The sequence below is a fragment of the Ictalurus furcatus genome, chromosome 9, assembly GCF_023375685.1.
Source record: "Ictalurus furcatus strain D&B chromosome 9, Billie_1.0, whole genome shotgun sequence".
Classification (NCBI taxonomy): domain Eukaryota; kingdom Metazoa; phylum Chordata; class Actinopteri; order Siluriformes; family Ictaluridae; genus Ictalurus; species Ictalurus furcatus.
In genome coordinates this window covers 25,623,608-25,635,765 of record NC_071263.1, presented here as the reverse complement: position 1 = coordinate 25,635,765, position 12,158 = coordinate 25,623,608, and the positions used below count along the sequence as shown (strand labels likewise).

Below are 12,158 nucleotides of genomic sequence, written 5' to 3'. Positions count from 1 at the left end.
AATCTTCATGCTCAGTTATGCACACTTTAAGTCTTAAGGGGTTTTCAGCTGCAAAGCTACAAACGTGCTAGTGATGGGCGACTCGTGAGCTGTTCGATTTTTTTTTTTAAGTGACTCATTATTAAAGCGAATCGTCCGAATCGAATCTTTAATCAGCCGTGTTGTGGGTTGTTTTCTGCTTCTTTTATTTGACTCTTTTTAAAAATTTTTTTTTTTAAATTTATTTACATTTTCCATGCTGTTATGCTTGACCATAATGAAAAGGACATTTATGTTACATTTTAAGTTGGTTTTTGGATTTACTTTTTCCTACTTGTAGAGTCTCAAATGTAAAGTAGTTGTAAAGTCTTTGTTGTGTTTACTAACACTTTGACTATTGTAAAATAGTTTAATCATATCAATATGCATGGCTTGATATGCCTCAGTGACGACTAAAAAAAAAAAGGTTTTATTGAGACACAATTACCCAAGATGAACTACTGAGATTGAAAGTGTAAAGCTCAGGAATACGGTTTGAAAAATATTTTTGATTCTCACGTTTATAATGACCTTTTTAAGCATAACTTTTAGGTCGAAAACTTGACTACTATATTTGTTTATAACGCACAAGTGTCAATTAGACTAGATTTGGAGATATAGGCTACTACATCAAAGTGGATATATATATATATATATATATATATATATATATATATATATATACACACACACACATACATATATATATATATATATATATATATATATATACACACATACATATATATATATATATATATATATATATACATATATACATATATATATATATACATATATATATATATATATATATATATATATATATATATATATATATACAGGCTTACTACTTTTCTCTAGAGTAAAACATCATAAGGTATAAACTTCTGTACCTGGCCTGCTTAATTAATACTTTTTTTGGATGATTCACACCAGAAGAATCAAACGGTTCGAAGTCTCAGTTTGAATCTTTTCGACGGGTTTGTTCGAAAGAATCGAATCTGTAAAAGTGACTCGTGATGGCCATCCCTGAACGGCGCAGCGCGGAGTCACGTGGTACAGTGCTGGAGAGCGCTGAGTCAATGCAGCAAAAAGTCCGCGTGCCTCATTACCGCCGTCATCTTCATCATCTCTGGTGAAACCGCAAGGAGGTAGGAGAAAAGCCTCGAAATCCAGCTAAACGCATGTCATATCAGCCGTTTCTGTACGGGAGGGTGGAGACGCGTAGCTGTAACTAGCCGTTTCTTTTACCTTTATGATGTAGCTCTTTTTAAAGACCGTGCATCTTTTGCATCTCTGATGCACGAGCGCAGAATGCACTGTCCTGTCTACTTGCGTGTTCGGAATAACTTGGACCTCTGAAGGTGGTTGTTGTTTTTGAGTTGCAGGTCGTTGACAGTTTCGGTGCACGAGACAAACGCGACTGTCCTTCAGGACGCACAGGCCGAATCCCAAATCTGTGATTGATTACTCAGTGTAGAAGTTAACCGCAACATGCGCTGTGAAATAGCTTCTGTTCCTTATGCAGTCTACTATAAAGGAGCAAATTGGGATGCAGCCAAGATGGTGTAATCTGGTGGAATGCGGGAGGGGCGCGCGTGTCTGGCGCGCGGGATCATGCGTTACGTGTGTGTTCAGCTCTATGAATCGATCCGAAGCATGAGCCGATTGCACATTGAGGCAACCTTGATGACTTTGCATGTTCCTAAAAATAACTGCGCATCTACATGTCATTCAAGCTCTGCGGATGTTGCATGTACATGCTGTGTGTCCACTTGAAAAGCTGACACGCGCGCGCTAATTGCGACTCCTTGCACATGCATTGGCGCATCAGCCTCGACCATTTGTCTCCACCTTAATCTCTGGATCACCTTAGCACCTAGCCTGTCTTGCCCTTGACGGGTTAGGCAGAATCCCAAATGCCTTCTTGTTGTGCACTACCTAGGGCAGCCTGCCCCAGGGCAAGTAGAATGGAAAACACTGACCCAGGTGATGCAGAAGCCATTATTCCTTCCCCTATGTAATATAGTGATACAGAGAGTAGGGAGTCATTTGGGATCCGGCCTAAATAAAGACGGCGACAGCAGAAAAACAGCCCCGTTTCCCACGGTGGCACTTTTGGGCACTGGGCATAAAGGCCCCCTTTGTTCAGGAGGGAAGGATGGCCTCTGAGGCAGTGCATATCCTCACATAGTGAGTGAGAGGTACACCGAGTCTTGTAACGTTAGGCGGTAATGTCTTTCACATGTGCAGAAGGATCTTCTGTAAACAAATGATTCCACAAACTGGGCGTTTCAGGAATGTCATACTATAAGACCTTAACTAAATAAATAAATAACCAACTCGTCCGTCTATCACTTTCTCACTCGTGTAAGGAGATACGCTGGAGGCTGCCCAAAGGTTTGGAGTGTTGTGAAAAAGTTGGACTCCTTTGGAAAATGATTAAAAGAGGTAAATGAAGAAAATCTGGTTCAAGTGCAATGACGTAATGTTAAAACCAGGCCTGGAATCAGAAAATGAGCAGGAATGCAGCAACAAAGAGCTCGTAGTAGTAATAACAGAATGTCTGCTGAAAATCCGATCCCGCTTTTATAATTAGATATTGTCAGGAGAATTTGTTTAAATGCACAAAATAGTTACCGTGGAAACGTTTTTGTACTGCACTGAAAATCTTAAGTTGCAGCGTATGTTTTTTTTATTATTATTATTATTTAATTTGAGCGCTCTGCTCGAACCGTGTGGCACGGCGTGGTGGCTTTAACGCGAATGATTGCGTTCGCATCGTTGCAAATCAGGAGAGGGGTGACGTCATCGGAGTTAGAAAATTTTAAATTTGCCTCTATCGATCATTTTTCTGGATATTTTTTTTTATTATTATTATTGCGAAATATAAATCATATGATGCTTGGGAGGTTACTTTCTAACCTTAGCTAGGTAGCAGGTTAGGCACTAGCTAGGCAAGCGGACAGCTATTTATTACTTCGTAATGAAATGTAACTCGGTCTTGTCTACGATTTCTTCTTACGTTATTTTAAGCTTTGATAAAAAAAAATTGCGATACAAAATGGCAAACTGCATAACTTTTTGAACTTTTTGAATAATTTGTGAACTTTTGCAAAAAACGTGTTCAGTTCGGCTTGATATAGTTTATTTTACTGGAATTGAGCGGCGAGTAGAAAGATGTGGTGTGGCATCAACAGGAAGAAGTAGTCACAGACTGTTTGTATTGAGTACATTATTATTTCATCATAAGCGAGAAGAGCCAATCAGGTTGCGGGATGAAAATGTGCCATTTTTTAAATTTAAAAAAATGTTTTTTTTTAAACACCTGTTTGCAAGGTAAAATGCGTGTTTCTGATTTGCATGTTCATATAAGTTGGATTTCTCAACGAGGATAAAGCTTGGAGAAGTTTATTGTAGCGATGTTTAAAATAACATCGGTTTAGATTATCATAGAAGACCTCGCAGTGGGCTAGCAGTAATTGTGGTGATTTTTTTTTTTTTTTTTTTTTTTTGTGACTTGATCTGAAGTCTCATGTTAGCTACAAAGCAAAGCGTGATGTAGCTTTTGTGAGTTGAGCCTACACTTGTTTTTGTTTGTTTTGTTTTGTTTTTTTGTGAGTTGAGCGTTTACACAATTGTGGCGTCTAATCTGACAGAATGCCGGATCGCATTGTGGCAAACCTGCACCAAAGGCAACACACGGTCCGGGACAATGACTGTGTAACGACTGCTGAGTCAACGAGTGAGAGGGGTCACCACTGCAGCACTGCAGCTCTCATACACACACACACACACACACACACACACACACATACATGGACAGGTGCATGTATATACCATACACACATGGTCAGAGGTCCACGCTCTTGTTTGTAACTTGTGGACATAAAGATGTACACTCCCCTTACACAAACACCAAACCCATATGTGAATGATAGTTAGTCCAGTTCCTCAGTGGAAGGGCGTGGCCGTGTTCACACACTCAGCAGTGCAACGTGCCGGAGATCATGCTGTCAGGGTGCGGCTGTGTGGAACCTCCTGTCTTCTGGTGGTCCTGATTTCCCTGCAGCTGCACGGCAAAAACAGCACGAACCCCATTACTCTAACACAACCAGTGGAAATGACTTGTAATTGCTTCAGCCACCGTCAGTCCGTCGCTTTTACTGATTAATAAATAATATTGAAGTGACATGAAAACATCCAGGACTTGGCAGATTGATTCCTGCTCATTCTGTCGTGTAACCAGAGGAAGTCAATCATGTCTTGGACCACCGTGTCCACGTAGGGACTCGCACACAGAAAGTGGCCTGTGTTTTTCGTTCACGTCAGAGGCCAGGCGTCAGTCTTGTAGCCCTTCATGTTGAGCGATTAAGACGAAACTAAAAAAAAAAAACGATTCAACTATTCTTCTGTGTTCAGTTGAATTTCTTTAATTAGCAAATGCTAATATGATTGGTGAGAGAAAAGTTTTGTTTTTATTAGCTTTAATAGAGAGGGGGAGAAAGAGACGCCGGTGAGGGAAGCTGTAATAACATAAGTGATAACAGGAGCTATAACTACGATCAGATGGAAAAGTATGACGTTCTTTAATAAGTAAAAATTGCAGTCGGTTCCAATTGTTGTGGTGTAAGAGGAATAAAGCACCATACAGTCCCTCCAGGATTTAGCGATCGCAGAAACGAACGCAGAATCGAGCAAACTCCGCAATATTCGGAGGAGCTTAGAAATTTTCAAACTCACCGTCGATTTCCCGCAGATTCGGGCAGAGGCGCGTCATGTGACGTCATCACGACGCGCATTCAGCCAAAGCTCTCTTCGATTCACGTGCGTCAAACATGAGTACGGCAAAACAATTTCGTGCAACAGCAGTTTCGACAGTCCGCGTAGTTTTCCGAAGGGGAAAAAAAAAATAGCACAAAATACTCTGCAAATTTTGAAAAAAGCCGCAGCGAAATCGAGCATTTTTAGCCGCAAAAAAAAACTCGGTGAAATCCTGTATGGACTGACTATAGGACGTGGTGTTGGACCCTAGCGTTGAGGATTCTCCCTTGTGCCCTGTGTTGAGTCGGTACCCCGTCCAGGCTGTGCCCCGCTTATCCCTGGGATGGGCTCCAGGTTCCCCGAGGTCCTGTGTAGGATAAGCGGTACAGAAAATGGATGGATGGATGATATCTTTTGATGATTGTTTAACACATTTCATGATGTTTAGTCATGGTCACTAGGTTCATGTCAGTAATATTGTGCACCGTTGACTGCAGTGTTAAATTGTTAAACCAGTCATCGGCATTCAAGACTGCTAACGGTTTAAATTAGGGCTGCAACGACTAATCTATAATTAAAATAATGGACGACGAGTTTGATTATGGATTGGTCGGGTCTGTGACGTCACTGTGGATAACCCCCGTCAGTGACGTCACTTCACAACGGTGAAAAACTCATTTCTATGAATAAAACCCAGCGGAGGTCACAGGGTGAGCTGCTGAGGGAAAAGTGCACGATCCGGGTCGTCCAAAACGTGAGCGGTTTATATCAAGCGCTTCAAACAAACTCGTAAGTGTATTAACGTGGCTCGTCGTGTCAGATCCTGCGACAGATGCGTGTGCTGTTTAACGTGTTCCAGACGTGTTTTCTTCAGCACAGAAATGACATTTATACCTTTTATATCCTCATCTGTAAATGTTAGAAATTCACACCAGTATTTCCATTTTACATAAAGTCTCGTCCTGACAGCGAGCGAGTCTCCGTTAATCTTCACCGAACGAGCGCGAGTCCACGCGTACGCGTCAATCAAACAGCGCGCGATAGAAAGGAAGCGCAATAACGCTGACTAAAATATTCACTTTCATCAGATATGTAGTTTGAGGTGATATTTATCTAGATTTAGAAACTAAAGTAACGGTGTTGTTTATGAGAGCAGTAACTGTAATGGAGTTATAACATGTCATTGTATATAAATGTAAGAAGTGTCGTACATTTACAGAATAAAGGAACATGTTACTGTGTTCAGATGAGAGAATGTGTGTGTTACTGCAGAACATTCAACCTCTTAACACTTAGTTTGTGCTTTTGTTTTTCTTTTTTAGTGTTTTTAATATAGTGATTTAACTTCTGCTTTAAAGCTTGTGGACAATCAGATGTTTATTGTTTTCAACATGTAATGTTTAATATTAAAAAAAAAAGCCTTTGCACGATGTATAGCATAGCCCACAGATATACATTTAATACCTTTTTCATAACTTTCAATTTGCACAATGTTTAAAGGACGACATCGGGCAGAACGTGAAATGACGTGGGTTTTTTCCCTTCAGATTTAGATTGAAGAAGTTTAAGGCTACTCATCATTTCAGTTGATTTGACCTGTAGTTTGTATATTTACGTGGCCTTGTATGTCCAGGAGAATGTTATTAGCTGTGTAGATTGCGACACTGCAGTGGATTTTAAGGTCACATTTAGCCTACGTTTCTCACAAAAAAAAAAAATCACACAGTGTCTGGATTATCTGTGCATTCATTTGGTTTTATTCCCACATGCAGTTTCACACATGGCAAAGCAAAGTTCATCATTAAAACACAATCTCCAGTTTTTCGTTGGATTATATATGGAGGTAAACTAACTGTGACCAACTTTTTCCGTCAGCCAGTATCCCGGTATAACCAATACGTGCATGGTTTTTTTGATACCTGCTCACGATTGGAGGAGACAGAATAGCGCTTGTTCATTAAAGTGCACCTATTATGGTTTTGAAACGTGCCTAATTTTGTTTTAGGTCTCATACAATAGATTTACATTCATCCGAGGTCAAAAAACACTTTAACGTGCTCGTAATTTAAACTGCAGCAGTACTTTTTCCCCCCTCAGTGTCGCAAGCGACTCGTTCAATGATCCGTCCTAAAGGATTCGTTCTAAACTCCTCCTTTCAGAGAGCGTACTCTGCTCCGATTGGTCAGACGTCCCAGTCTGACGTGATTGGTCTACCACTGTCAGCGAGCAGCCGATGAAGACCAGAGGCAGGGCTTTTTGTTACAAACCTACGTAGGTTAGTACAGGAAGTAAAGTCTGGAATCACTAACGACTCGATTCAGCCGTTCAGAATCGATTCCTTCTTTTGGGAGTCAATAACTCCGTTTGTCGTGCGCTTTGATTTTTGAAACTTTGCAGACTTTTTACATTCACAAACAGCTCTATAACACACTACATGAAAGGGAATATTTGAAAAACCATAGTAGGTGAACTTTAACCCTGTTCGTTGCTGATTGGCTACGCCTACCACCAACACAACATGCGATACCAAACACTTGGACGAGCCATAACTGTTAAGAACATTTTAGACATTTGGATATTTTTTTGTTTTGAAGAAATAATGTAGAATAATTTGGATAGTCTGAGCCTTGGTGTTAATCCGAGTTGATCCAAGAACTTCCATGTTGATTTAATGATGGTGTATTGCAAGCTGAAATGAATAAAGCCGTTGTTCCTTTGTTGTTGTTGTTGTTAGTGTTGTGATGCTTGCAGGTGTTTCTTGCATTGATTGAAAATGAACCAAAACTCCAAACTCTAGTTCCTGTTTAGGCCAGCATTTGATTGAAAATGTGGGAAAATAACCCGTCGTTCGGTTACCGAAACCGTGGCGCTCTCAGCATGTCCTTACTGAGAAATAGTTTTAGAGAATTCTTATCCCAGCTGTGTCACATCCATATGCTTTAGCAACTAGCACGCGCTCAGACTCGCACGAAATGTCTGCAGATGGTCATTGCAGGATTTGATGTCCTGGAGAAATATTTACTTTTTTGGAAAGCCTGTGCTGTTTGTTCAAGTATTGCTTTGAAACTCTGTGGTTTCCTTTTTGCTGAAACGTAGAATACTTCACTAGACGTTAGTGAGTTGGTTAATGTGCTCCACCTGTGCTCAGTTTGACATGTTCTCCTTGTGTTTTTCTGGGTTTCCTCGAGTACTCCGGTTTCCTCCCTCCTCCTAAAACATCCCTCCAGGTACAATTGGTAAAAGTGTGTGTGATGCCCAGACATTTAGTGACGAGGGTTTGTTGTTCTGTCCAGGCGAAACTCTTAGTGTCCTTGCATCCAGTGTTCTTGAATATAGGCTTCAGATTCAATAGGAACGAATAAATATGTGATGTTTGGTGCATGTGGAAAATCTCAGAGGCAGCAGGTCATGTTTGTGGCTTAATTCTGCGAGTGACATTCAGTGCGTTTACATGGGCGACGATAACCCCATATTAACCCGATTAAGACGATACTCTGATTAAGAAACTAGCATGTAAACAGAGATTATCGATGACCTTAATCCGATTAAAGTCGTACTCGAAGTAAACACGAATGGAATTAAGACGTGTGGAGTATTCCTGTTTTAGTCGCATTATCGATTATCGCATTACAGACATGTACACACCTTAATCACACTATTGACGTCGTGTGGGAGTTTTCACCGCATTGTGCGACAGGACACGTACACACACGGCAGCGCTCAACCGTTTTACGGCAAACAAGAGAGCACGGCTGCGTCCCAAACCGCGTACTTGCCTACTACAGTATATAGTAGGAGATATACATGTATCTCAGCTACTATATAATAGGTAAGTACGTGGTTTGGGACGCAGCCCACGGCTTCAAGCAGTCATCTATTTGCACGTACAGCACGACTAATAATTCACTGCACTTGAAGCTTTCATAAAATGAAACACTCAAAACTGTATACGGTCCCATAACGAAGATGAACTGTATGTTGATACGTGAAATTCAGGAGGGAACGTCGGACGGCGTGGCGTGGGGATGTAATGACGTGTGCCGTTAATCGAAGTATGTTCTATAACATGTAAAACAGGATCATGAAAGGAATATTCTAAAAGCGACTCATGTAAACACCTTAATCAGAGTACTGTCTTATTCAGAATAAGGTCCGTAATTAGATTACTGCTGTCCATGTAAACATAGTCAGTGTTTAACTGGCAGGCAGTGTCTGCCATCTCTGTGTTTATGTTTATGTGTGTGTGTTGGAGCAGATGCATTCATGTGGTCTTTGAGAACCTCTGTGCCTTGCTTGCTGGCTTTCTCTCACTCACACTCACAAACGCTAAGCATGACGTGATGTAACCAGTCTGTACAGGATTTCGCAGAGTTATTTTTTTGCCGCCAAAAATGCTTGATTTTGCTCATCTGTTCGCACCCCCCTCTGGAGAACTCATCTGTCCAGCATGGTGCTGTTCTCAAACCGGGCTGTAATGGTTCCCATCAGGATTCTCTCAACGGTGCAGGTGTAAAAGTTCCTGAGCACCTTAGGGGCAGTTTAAAATCTTTCAAGCGCCTGAGGTGGAATAGTCGCTGACGGACCTTCTTCACCAGGGTGTTGACGTGACAGGACTACGTCAGGTCCTGCGTGATGTTGACGCCAAGATAGCGGAAACTGTCCACACGCTCCACTGGGGTCCAGTTGATCTCGAGTGGATGCTAGCGCCTCTCCTGCTTTGTGCTGAAGTCCACAACCAGTTCCTTTGTCTTGCTGACGTTCAGGAGGAGATTATTCTCCAGGCTCTTAATCTTCTCTAAATGCGCCTTCTCGGTAGTCGTTATCGGCGATCAGGCCCAACACAACAGTGTCCTCAGCAAACTTGATAATGATTTAGAAATGACTTTTCCTTCATTTCTGCAGTCGCGATATCGCAAAATCCTGCAGGGACTGCGTAATGAGTGCTGACAAAGACTGTACTGCATGTCATCAGTGTGACGCGCACTGGAAGATTCTTTGTTAAACCAATCGTTGAAAATGACCAACGTCTGGAACGATGTTACAATTTAGTCTGTAGATTTTAGGATATTTTAGTTCGGTGCTATATCATGAAAAGGAAGTGGAGTGTGTTAACATGCACGCTGATTATCCCATCATTATATGTCGTAAACGGCATACTGTGGCATCTTAAATCTGACTAAAGTCGTTAGGAGGTTAAAAGAAATCCATCTGAATTTTATCACAAATAAAAGCTGCTTTACGGAAATCAGGATGTAGGTATAGATCCAGAGGCGACAGTGGCAAGGGAAAACCCCCTGAGACAGCATGAAGAAAGAATAGTGAGAGGAATAGTGAGATAATATCTCATAGGGCTGCACAATTAATCGAATCTCGATCGCGATTACGATTTTGTCTGCCCACGATTACATCAACATGATGGACTGCGATATTGACGTTCGTCCTCCGCTCGTAGAAAACTCCGCTGCAGATCAAATCAAGCGCTTCCTAAACTTACAGCCAATCAACGCTCAAACGCTATCTCGTTTCTGGGTTCCGGTACAAAATGGCGTCGCCCCTGCACCGCTCTATCGGGCGATTTGTCTGCGTCTCTCCTCCTGTAAACACTGTTATCGCCTTCTCTTCATACGCCAGAGTTGTGTTCATTTAGTCGCATATTGTTATATTTGATGCGTATTTTCATTTGGGTGATTTGACATTTTTATTTTTTACTTCTCCTGTAATTTGGGTACAGTTTTATTGATCGGAGATGATGCACTTTAAGGACCAGTCTAATTTGATGCAAAGATTTGTACATTAGCAGGAATGTAGCACAACGTGGAGGTGAAAGCTGTGGGCTGTGCACTAAAAATACCTTGTCCCTAAAATCAATGAATAACCGTGATGTCAATATTGATCGAAATAATCGTGATGATCATTTTGGCCATAATCGTGCAGCCCTAATATATCACGCAGTCAAACAGTGCTGTTATTATTTTGTGTTTAGACCACTATTCATCATTATTTGAAAATGAACCACCGAGTACTAGAATATTATGCAAATCATGCTTTGAAACTGACCAATAGCAGTTTTGTTTGAAATGCACATTCTTATTATAAGCTTCTTTATTATAAAAGTAGAGATGCCATCACCTTGACAGTGAAAAATTAAATCAATTAATTCCCAGATCAGATTTTTGCAGTGTATCAGATCATTTTTTTATTTATTTATTTTTTTTAAAACATGCAAAAGCACTCATCGTTAAGGTTTTGCTTCACGACCGCAGGTGAAGGTGAATTCCTGACATTTCTAACCGTCTCACCACCTTTTTTTGTTTTCTAAAATCAAAGAAACACGTAATGTAATATTTTGTCATCGATCGGACGGCATGAATACTTGGAGGGGAGAATGAAGGGGGGCGAAGAAAAGCATGTGGAGTTTGGAGTTTTACTTTCCAGCGTTACGTCATGGTTTAGGTATTCGCCAGAGACGACGGACGAAAAGAAAGAGACGGGGGCGAGGTTATGCAGACGCATGGGAGGACACCGGGTGTTTCGTTAACGTCTGTACCTTTTCCACATGAAGTCGAGGATGCGGTTGGATCATGGTGTCCGATACCGGAACTCTGGATTTCTTTTAACGCGCTGATTTCTGTCGAAGTGTTTTGCGGACAATTTTCAAAAAAGCAGTTTTGCTTCAGGTCAGCCCAGGCCAAGATAACAACCAGTCATCCAAACTAACTGTGCAAAAGGAAGCTGTCTTGCCTATACAAAAACATTGTGATTAAACAAATGTCCATTAGCTCTTCTTTTCTCCCTGACTGACGAAAAACAGACAAAATTCCCACACCGAACTAAAATGGCAGCCAAACTCAACACTCGGTGACTTGGGTAAGACAAATGTTTACAAGCAACAATATTTAGACGATAGGAAGTATACTCCATCAAAACCAAAGGGCACGGGCAAATCTCCACATACACAAACAAGCCTGAGGCCATGTACCAGAATCACAAGTCACTAGTAGCACAAACACACGAGCACGAGGCTGATGAATCCAAACTGTTGACTCTGTTAGTACTCGGGATTAGACCGGGAATGCACTAATCACAGAGAGAATCCACACCTAAACACACGAAACACACATGGGGGGCCTTAACACCCCTTCCCAAACGAGCGAACCAGACACGAGAGGATTCCTGATCGTATAAATTCTAACACCTCGGACGGACATCATCTACGATATTATTGGTACCCCTTTTGTTGATCATTTGGATATTATAAGCTGAGGCTGCGTATTGTGACCAATTTGGCGATTCACTTCTTATTTATATGGTTCCGATTCGATTCGGTATCGGTTAGTTCTCAATAACTCATTTAAAATGCTAGTTTTGCAGAC

At 41.2% G+C, this 12,158-nt stretch overlaps 1 protein-coding gene across 4 annotated transcripts in view; it reads left to right on the top strand.

The window, feature by feature from the left end:
• Positions 1 to 12,158, top strand: part of hspa12a (heat shock protein 12A) — a 52,133-nt gene that overhangs the window by 709 nt on the left and 39,266 nt on the right. Inside the window, exon 1 of one of the 4 annotated variants that reach the window (XM_053632086.1) lies at positions 972 to 1,172. The exons of the other annotated variants lie outside the window; for them this stretch is intronic. The gene's annotated coding sequence lies outside the window, so the exon portion shown is untranslated. Of the gene's footprint in view, positions 1 to 971; positions 1,173 to 12,158 lie in introns of those variants that run through there. 4 annotated transcript variants of the gene reach the window in all.